This window comes from Arachis ipaensis, chromosome B10, assembly GCF_059453495.1.
Source record: "Arachis ipaensis isolate K30076 ecotype BB chromosome B10, ASM5945349v1, whole genome shotgun sequence".
Taxonomy (NCBI): Eukaryota; Viridiplantae; Streptophyta; class Magnoliopsida; order Fabales; family Fabaceae; genus Arachis; species Arachis ipaensis.
Window position 1 is genome coordinate 137,613,131 of NC_142435.1, and position 10,174 is coordinate 137,623,304.

General features: G+C 38.6%; 1 pseudogene; it reads left to right on the forward strand.

Moving 5' to 3' along the window:
• Positions 1-1,868: 1,868 nt before the first annotated feature.
• LOC107622148 (putative protein phosphatase 2C 76) lies at positions 1,869-9,811 on the forward strand (annotated as a pseudogene).
• Positions 9,812-10,174: the final 363 nt, after the last annotated feature.

The window sequence follows — 10,174 nt, forward strand, 5'->3', positions numbered from 1 at the left end:
CCTTTAAAACCCTTGTCATGGAATCCAAAACTACTCCTACAACAGACGAAATGAACCTTTTATGGTGGAAATTTTGGATAGTAATGCAATAGAGGATTGCAGCGCCGAGATTAACAAAAGAATCAATCAATACCGATGAAGAATCAGAGAAAGAATCATAAAGGAACAGTTTTTAATCGTTTCAGTTGTTTTCTCCTTTTTTTTCTTAATTTGAGGGCTTTCTTTGTGTGAAAGGATTGGCGAAAAAAATAGAAAAGAGCTCACCATACTAAATTTATTTGCCAAGAATCAGTCGAAGTCCTCTACCACCACCACTATCATTGATTTTGGCCTGGTCTATTATAGGAGTAGTTTTGGACTCCATGAGACCATGACAAAGGTTTTAAAGGTACAGGTTGGGTTATGGAAAGTTGAAAAAGTGAGTTGAAGTTGAGAGTGGGGATAGTTTGAAAATTTTATTAAAAAATCAACAAAAAAATTAGGGTTTGGATACTTTTGTCATACGAAATCCATTTTCCATAGATACATCGTTAATTTCCTTAATTTATGGGTACTTTTCTCAGCGTTCATAAATTTCAAGGGTACGTTTGGTAGTTTTTCCAAAAATATAACAAAAACCAACCATTCTCTAAAATTAAAGCATAACCATAATCAATACTAATATTGTCTAAAAATACCAAATATTTAAATCAATACAAATAACACAATATTATGCATTAGTCTAAAGTCTTATGCATTTTAAACATAAAACATTTACTTATAATCTTATAATGACTAATAACACAAAATATTAAGGTTTACAATATTTAAATTCCACATAAGAATAGCCATCATCCATCACTAATAACACAAAATATTAATTGTGTATGATGACCGGGCCACCAGACCGAATTCGGGTGACCCAAGCTATGGCCCGGACCCGACCCGAAATAATGACCGGGTCTATTTTTGAGACCCTTACCCGGCCCTAGACCCGATGAAATCACACTAAATTAGCCCCTAAAGTGTTTGGGGCCGGGCCGGGTCTTCGGACCGGCCCGGGCCGTGTACACCCCTAGCCATACCCCATTTTCTTTAAAGAAACACAGCTTCAGAATAAACAAAAAGAAAAAGAGAATGGAAATGGAAACAGGGAAAGCAGATAAGAGAGAGTGAAATCTGAGAAAACAGAGAGAAAGAGGGGAAGAGTGCCGGTGGAAGGGGGAAGACGCACCGGAGCTAGTGGGCTGTTCCACCGCTCTTCGTCGCGGCTGAGGCTGTCGCCGCCGCAGATGCGTCCGTGCCGTTGTGTGTCGTCGTCAGAGGAAGAGGAGCGCGAACCAGAGCCATGTAAGGGAGGAGCAGAGCGCGCACAGGGGAGAAGCCACCGTTGCCGTTGCATCTTGCCGCCGCTGCCACTGCTGAGGTCACCATCGTCGTCCTCACCGCAAGCAGAGTCACCGCCATCCATGGTGGAGCCGAGGACAGAGAGTGCCCGAAGAGAGGAGACTGATGGAGGAGGAGTGCGACGTGAGGAAGGAGACGATGTTTACGTCACTGCCGCCAAATCTCACCACCGCTGTTGGAGCCTCTGGCCGTCGGGACCGCCTTTCTTACCACCGCTATGAAGCTCATCAGAGTTGCTCAAAGGTTACTATCGCTCTACTTGTTTCTGTTGGAAGCTGTGCTGCTGCGGGTGTGGTTGCCGAAAACTTCCACCGGAACCCATGTCTTTTGGATTGGTCGGTTAGATGGTATGCAGCAATCGTGTAAGCCTTTGGTTGTTCAGGCTGGAACCTTTTCCAAACAAGTGAGAATAAACAACACTAAGAGGAGTTTGCAAGCTGCCCCTAGTAATTTTTATTCGTCAATTTAAGACATTCACAGTGATGATGGTGGATACGGGTTCTGTGTCAAGAAGTGTTGGTTCCCATGTGAATATGATGCCAGAAAAAGATGATGATGGCCGGTTTGCAAGTGGAGGGTGGAAAAGTGAGGATGGAAGGCTTAGCCGTGGTATTCAAGCTTCAGATTGAAGAGAGTAACGATGGAGGATTTTATGATATTAAAACATTGAAGATTGCAGGTCATTCAGTATGCTTATTTGGAATATTTGATGGTCATGGTAGTTCTGGTGCTGCAGAGTATTTGAAAGAGCATCTCTTTGATAATCTCATGAAGCATCCAAATTTTCTTTACTAGTGCCAAATTGGCTATAAGTGAAACGTATCAAGGGACTGATTCTCAATTTCTAGATTCTGAAAAAGACACTTTCCGGGATGATGGTTTGACGTTAGGATTTTTGCCAGTAAAGAATTTTAATAAAACCGTCGCGTTGTAGATATAGTTTCTAAACCAACAAAAATCCCTTCGTACAAACGTTTTGGTTGTCACAAGTAACAAACCCCTTAAAAATTGATAACCGAAGTATTCAAACCTCGGGTCATCTTCTCAAGGAACTGCAGGAAAGTATGTTCTTATTGTTGGTTATGGAGATTGTAAATTTGGGGTTTTGAGAATGAAGAGCGAATAGTTTAATTAGCAAATAAAGTAAATGAAGAACAAGTAATTTAAATAGCAAGTGAAATAAATAAATGACTATGAATAAACTTTTGGCAAGGTATGAGAAATTAGAGGTCCTATCCTGGCTATCCTTATCAATGATGATAATAATTGAATCTTAATTCCACTTCGTTAGCCTTTACTAATATAAAGGAAGGTCAAGGGATTAATTGGTTTGATCTTCGGATCCTATTTATTTCCTAAGAAAAGATTGGGATTATTGAAGTTCAATTCAATTAACAAGATAACAATTATCAATCGTGTTTGAGTTTGACAACTCCTGAGTTACTAATTTCTTAACCAAAACCAAAAGGGGAAGTAAATCTACTGGAATAAAAATGTCTTCAGAGTAAAAGCAACAATAGCATAAATAAAAGAAATCAATATTAAACTGAAATACCTCAAATAACATTAATAAAAGAGTGATCTGTAACATGAAAGGATTCATAAAGTAACCTACAAAAGTAAATAAAAGGAATATTGAACCTGACCAAAAGAGATAATCCTGAAAGCGAATAAAAATCCTAATCCTAAAGAGAGAGGAGAGAACCTCTCTCCAAACTAAATCTAAATCATGGAAAGTAACTAAATTGGCGAGCTCCCCTTTAATGTATGCATTCCTCCACTTTATAACCTCCAATCTGTGTTTTCTGCACTTGGATCTGGGCCAAAAGGGCTTCAGAAATCGCTAGGGGTGTATCCTGTAATTTCTGGTGCGTGGCCTCTGTCACGCGTCCGCGTGGGTCACGCGGTCTCGTCATCTGGAGTTTTTCTTGTCACGCGGTCGCGTCGTTCACGCGTCCGCGTCGTATGCGATTTGCTCAAATCGCGCGGTCGCGTCAGTCATGCGGCCGCGTCGCTGCTTCTTTGCTCTTGGCACACGATCGCGTCGTCCATGCGATCGCGTGGATGCCAGTTTCTTCAAGGACTCCGTTTTATGCTTTCCTTCCGTTTTTGTATGTTTCCTTTCCATCCTTTGAGTCATTCCTGCCTTAGAAGATTTGAAACTACTCAACACACTAATCACGGCATCGAATGGAAATAAAGGTAATTAAAATAATTAATTTTAAAACATAGGAAACATGTTTTTCACATACATCACATAATAAGGAAGGAGAAGTAAAACCATGCAATTAATATGAATAAGTGGGTGAAGGATTGAACAAATCACTCAAATTAAGCACAAAATATATCATAAAATATGGGTTTATCAACCTATTCTAAATGCAACTACCTAAATGAGTCATGCAAAAAATGTTTCTACCTACTTAGTTAAAAGCAAATAAGTTCTCCAAGGCAAACATAAATCAGATTTCACTAATTCAAATTATACAATAAGAGACAAGTAAACTTGTAAGAAGATAGCAAATGAAAACAGAGAACATAGAATTAAGCACTGAACCTTTACTGGTAGTGTATATCACTCTAGTCTCTCAAGTGTCTAGGGTCAATCACTCTACTCTTCTTTAATCATGCTTTCTAAACCTTGTTCTTCATCTAACCAATCAACAAATATTTAATGTACCAATGCAAACATCATGAGGTCTTTTCAAAGTTGTAATGGGGCTGAGGTAAAGGTAAGGATATATGTATGGTCAAGTGAGCTATAACATGAATCTTTAATTAACCTAAGCTTTCACCTAATATACATATACTCTATATACTTTTAAATTCATGCCTAGCTACCCATAATTCCCACTTTTGTATAATTCCCATACTCATGTACCAAATTTTCTTTAATTTTTATCACATGTGCATTGATCTTTTATTAAACTTAATATTGGGGTAATTTCGTCCCCTTATTTATTTATATTTTATATATATTTTCCTTTTTTTTTTTGAATCATAAAAGCAAACATAACTTTTCAATGCACATGGATTCTCCATTATTTTTCTATTTTGGTTTTTCATGAGCAGGTTCCCAAATTCCCAATATTCAAATAATTTAAAAACATGATACATTCCCTTATTAACCCATGTTCCCACAGTTTTCCCACACTTAATTGTTACACAATCCCTATCTTAAGCTAACCAAAGATTCAATTGGGATATTTAATTGTTTTTCTGCTTAAGGCTAGTGATGTGGTAAAATACAGAATAAATGGGGATTAAAAGGCTCAAGGTGGCTGACAAGGGTGATTTAAAGGGTAGGCTTATTTGGGATAAGTGAGCTAAAATCAAATAATGGCCTCAATCATATGCAAGCATGTAAATACACTAAATATTGGACATATAGAATGGAACAAAGCTAAGATTGCAATTATAGAGAAGAAAACACACAAGAATAAAAATATTATGGTTAAATAGTGTAACCATATAAATAAGCTCAAAATCTCACAGGTTGTGTGTTCTTTGGCTCAAAAACCATGTTCCACATACAACTTCAAACAAGTTTTAACATAAATTTTTTTTTCAATTTAAATTAGTGAAAATTTTCAAAGATAGGGTCTTAAAAGAATTTTATTACTTTAACCAAGTAGTAACTAGATGCATAAAATCAAACAAATATACAAATGCAATAACTAATTTAACAAAGAAAATTTAAACATTGGTGTTAAAACAGAAAGGTACTAACCCATGGAGATCGGTATCGGCCTCCCCACACTTAAAGATTGCACCGTTCTCGGTGCATGCTAAGATGTGCAAGTGGACGGGTGGCTTCAACTGATACTTTTCTCTATAGAATGTGCAGATTGACTTGCCTGTTTCCCCATGTAAAAGTCTTCTGGTTCTCTTCCGGGTGGCCATCCCGAAAGAAAAAGGGAAGAAGAGTAACCCAGAAATAAAGATAGGAAAATAAATACAGTATGGGTGGGTTAATGCCAAATAATAAGGGTCTCAATTACATGGTAGCTACAACATGCAAGTGAGAAAACAATAGAAGCCATGGCATGCCAGTGGTACAAAATGTACAACAATGGGGAAGAGAGTGGGGAATGAGAGATAATATAAATTCATGTCAATGCAAAAGTAATACAAATATAAAAGATTGGCATTGATTTAAATAATATTACTCAATCAGAATTAAACAACTCATTAAGCACCAAGAAAATACCAGAAAAGATGTAACAGTTGAATAAGAACATTTGAACACCAATGGTAAAATAATAAATTTAAAAAAATAAAAATATGCAATGAATGAAAGTATGCAAATAAATAAAATAAAATAAAAGATAAGAAGAATGAGAAGGGAAGGAAATAAAGTAAGAAAGAAAGAAGAAAGAAGAAAAAATAGAAGAAATTAGGATTAGAGAAGAAAAGATAAGAAAATTGGCACTAATCTGGATAGGTTGTGTGACGCTGGCAACGCGGTCGTGTGGGTGACGCGGTCGCGTGGTGCGCAATAAGGTCAGGCGACGCGGACGCGTGGGGCACGCGATCGCGTGACTTGATTTGTGCTAGTGGCGCGAGTGCAGCCTCGTTGTTGCACAACTCTCTGTTCAAAACTTAGTATTTCCAAAATCCAGGGTGACGCGGTCGCGTGGTTGACGCGATCGCGTGAGTGGCCATCATAAGGATATGACGCGGACGCGTGAGCCATGCGTCCGCGTGGTAAGGCGTGTGCGGTCAGCACCAGTCCAGCACCACTCTCGCACAACTTTCGGTCATGCACCCTTCGTACGTCGATTTCCAGGTCACGCAGCCGCGTGAGTGACGCGGTCACGTGGGAGCCATTTTTCCCACATGACGCGGACGCGTCAGCGATGCTGCCGCGTCACGTGCGTGCTTCTCTTTTTTTTTTATGCATGAAAAATGCAGAATGCAGTGTTAATATGAATGTTATGCAAAACTCCAGGTTCAATATAATGAAATAAAATAAAACTCAAAAACAAATAAAACTAAATAAAAATAAAAAAGGACGATCATACCATGGTGGGTTGTCTCCCACCTAGCACTTTTAGTTAAAGTCCTTAAGTTGGACATTTGATGAGCTTCCTGTTATGGTGGCTTGTGTTTGAACTCATCCAGGAATCTCCACCAATGTTTGTAATTCCAATGGCCTCCGGGATCCCAAACTAGGCACGTAAAGCCTGTGAGCAGCTTCAAACAGATTCTTATGCTCCCGGGGTGTTGGATGTCAGAACAGAATCCATGATCCCAAGCCTTGTTTTTAAATCCGCCTCTGTCTTGATCCATATTTTTCCATCCGGGCGGTTTAGAAAGTAGATTCTCACCACACTGACCAAACGTTTTCCGAGATCCATTCAATTGAGCTTGATACCAATCCGTGCACTTTAAGTTGAAGCGTGGAACCTTATTGAACCTTGTGCACCAGCTCTGAGCACGAGCCATTTCCCTCTTACTCTTAAAGCCGCAGAGAGCTCTAAGCTGGCCATCTGTTTCAAGTAAACCATATTCAAGTGAATAAGTAAAGTTAAAGGTTAAGGATTGTACCCACTTGAGGCTTGTATTAGGCGGTAATGGCCTTGGGGTAGGTATTTCTGGTGGTTCTGTAAGTTCTTCTCCCTTGTGCTCTTCTGTGAATTCCTCCACTTCCTTGTAAGGTTCTTCAAATGCATCTGAGTCCTGGTCAAAGTCTTCTATGTCTTCCTCATCACTTGAGTCATAGATTGGAGGTTGAGAGAAATCTACCTCCGCGTCATCTTCGTATTCACTTGGGGAAGATTCTTTGATCTCAGAGAATTCACTTGCGGATGCAAGTTCATTACTAAGAGAGCTTGACTTGTGACTATCATCATCAAGGGAATTTGTGTCCTGGGTTATTCCGTCTAGTTCTTCATAAACGACTTGCCTTGGGGATTGTGCACTGTCCTCCTTAGCATCAACTGTAATGTCCTTGACGGAGTTCTCCTCAGCTCTGAATTTCCATGGAGGTTCAGCATCTCCTAGATCTTCAACCAACTCTTCTTCTTGTACAATGACAGCTTCTTCTACTTGTTCTAGTACGAATTCATGCTCTGTCTTGTCCACTGGAGTTTCTAATATTTCCTTCATGCTACGCTCTTCATTAGATTGTCCACATGGGGCTGTGGTTGGTCCTTGAATGTTCGTGCGTCTAGAAGCTAATTGAATTACTGCTTGCTCCAGTTGCCGAATGGTTGTTTAAAGTTTATCTACTGTTGCCTTGAGGCGAACCTCTGATTCTCGGGGTGATGGATTTGGACATGAAACATAGGGAAGTGGTGGTGCTTGGGGGTGATTGGATTGGAACTGGGGTAGGAAAGGATCATACGGTGGTGAATGGTGAAAAGAAGCTTGTGAGTGTGGTGGTTTGAGGTTATGTTGAGAGGATGGTCTATAGGCATGGGGTGGGGCTTGTTGGTAGTTACAAGGTTGTCCACCATATCTATCAGCTGGATATGCATTGTAGAATGGTCGTTGCCCATGATATCTTGGAGGGTGTTGACGCCTAAAGGGTTGATTAGATCCTCTTGGCTCCATCCATCCTTGATTGGTCTGACCTTGATGCATATTCCTGTTGTAACTTCTATTTCCTTCAGCAAAGTTAGAACCAAACTCAAAGCGAGAGGAGTGAGAGTTCATAGTAGCAAATAAAATTAAAAAGGAAAAACAGAAATAAATAAACAAGTAAAAGAAAAATATGTACAATAACCAATAATAAGGCACACGTTAGCAGTTCCCCGGCAACGGCGCCATTTTGACGTTAGGATTTTTGCCAGTAAAGAATTTTAATAAAACAGTCGCGTTGTAGATATAGTTTCTAAACAAACAAAAATCCCTTCGTACAAACATTTTGGTTGTCACAAGTAACAAACCCCTTAAAAATTGATAACCGAAGTATTCAAACCTCGGGTCGTCTTCTCAAGGAACTGCAGGGAAGTATGTTCTTATTATTGGTTATGGAGATTGTAAATTTGGGGTTTTGAGAATGAATAGCGAATAGTTTAATTAGCAAATAAAGTAAATGAAGAACAAGTAATTTAAATAGCAAGTGAAATAAATAAATGACTATAAATAAACTTTTGGCAAGGTATGAGAAATTAGAGGTCCTATCCTGGCTATCCTTATCAATGATGATAATAATTGAATCTTAATTCCACTTCGTTAGCCTTTACTAATATAAAGGAAGGTCAAGGATTAATTGGTTTGATCTTCGGATCCTATTTATTTCCTAAGAAAAGATTGGGATTATTGAAGTTTAATTCAATTAACAAGATAACAATTATCAATCGTGTTTGAGTTTGACAACTCCTGAGTTACTGATTTCTTAACCAAAACCAAAAGGGGAAGTAAATCTACTGGAATAAAAATGTCTTCAGAGTAAAAGCAACAATAGCATAAATAAAAGAAATCAATATTAAACTGAAATACCTCAAATAACATTAATAAAAGAGTGATCTGTAACATGAAAGGATTCATAAAGTAACTTGCAAAAGTAAATAAAAGGAATATTGAACCTGACCAAAAGAGATAATCCTGAAAGCGAATAAAAATCCTAAATCTAAATCCTAATCCTAAAGAGAGAGGAGAGAACCTCTCTCCAAACTAAATCTAAATCATGGAAAGTAACTAAATTGGCGAGCTCCCCTTTAATGTATGCACTCCTCCACTTTATAACCTCCAATCTGTGTTTTCTGCACTTGGATCTGGGCCAAAAGGGCTTCAGAAATCGCAGGGGGCGTATCCTGTAATTTCTGGTGCGTGGCCTCTGTCACGCGTCCGCGTGGGTCACGCGGTCTCGTCATCTGGAGTTTTTCTTGTCACGCGGTCGCGTCGTTCACGCGTCCGCGTCGTATGCGATTTGCTCAAGTCGCGCGGTCGCGTCAATCATGCAGCCGCGTCGCTGCTTCTTTGCTCTTGGCACGCGATCGCGTCGTCCATGCAATCGCGTGGATGCCAGTTTCTTCAAGGACACCGTTTTGTGCTTTCCTTCCATTTTTGTATGTTTCCTTTCCATCCTTTGAGTCATTCCTGCCTTAGAAGATCTGAAACTACTCAACACACTAATCACGGCATCGAATGGAAATAAAGGTAATTAAAATAATTAATTTTAAAGCATAGGAAACATGTTTTTCACATACATCACATAATAAGGAAGGAGAAGTAAAACCATGCAATTAATATGAATAAGTGGGTGAAGGATTGAACAAATCACTCAAATTAAGCACAAAATATATCATTAAATTATGGGTTTATCATGGCTCTACTGCTTCAATCGCTGTTTTGGTTGATAACCATCTCTATGTTGCTAATGTTGGAGATTCTGGGACTATAATATTGGCTGGTAAAGCAATTGCTCTCTCAGGATCATAAACCAAACAGAAGTGATGAACGGAAGAGGAATTGATGCGTTTAACTATTGAGCTTTGACTAAATTGAGGTAGGGTTTTTCTTAATATCTATTTTACATTACAGAGTTGTTATAAGTAGATATTAATGTGAGAAAGATATGTCTGTGATTATGATTGTCTTATAAATGTGGTTGTTTGCTGGACTGAATGACTGACTGCATGATTGCTTGAGTAGTTTGTGATGGCTAAAAAGAAATTAGTTTGAAAGGTTATTTAGTTGATTATTATGAAAAATGGTTTTCTTGGTTTTGAAGCTATTTTTGATAATGTAAATGAATCGGCTTTGGAAATGATTTGGAATATGAAACTGAATTAATTTTGAAAACGGTTTAATTTTGAGTTAGTCTGACTTTATAAAT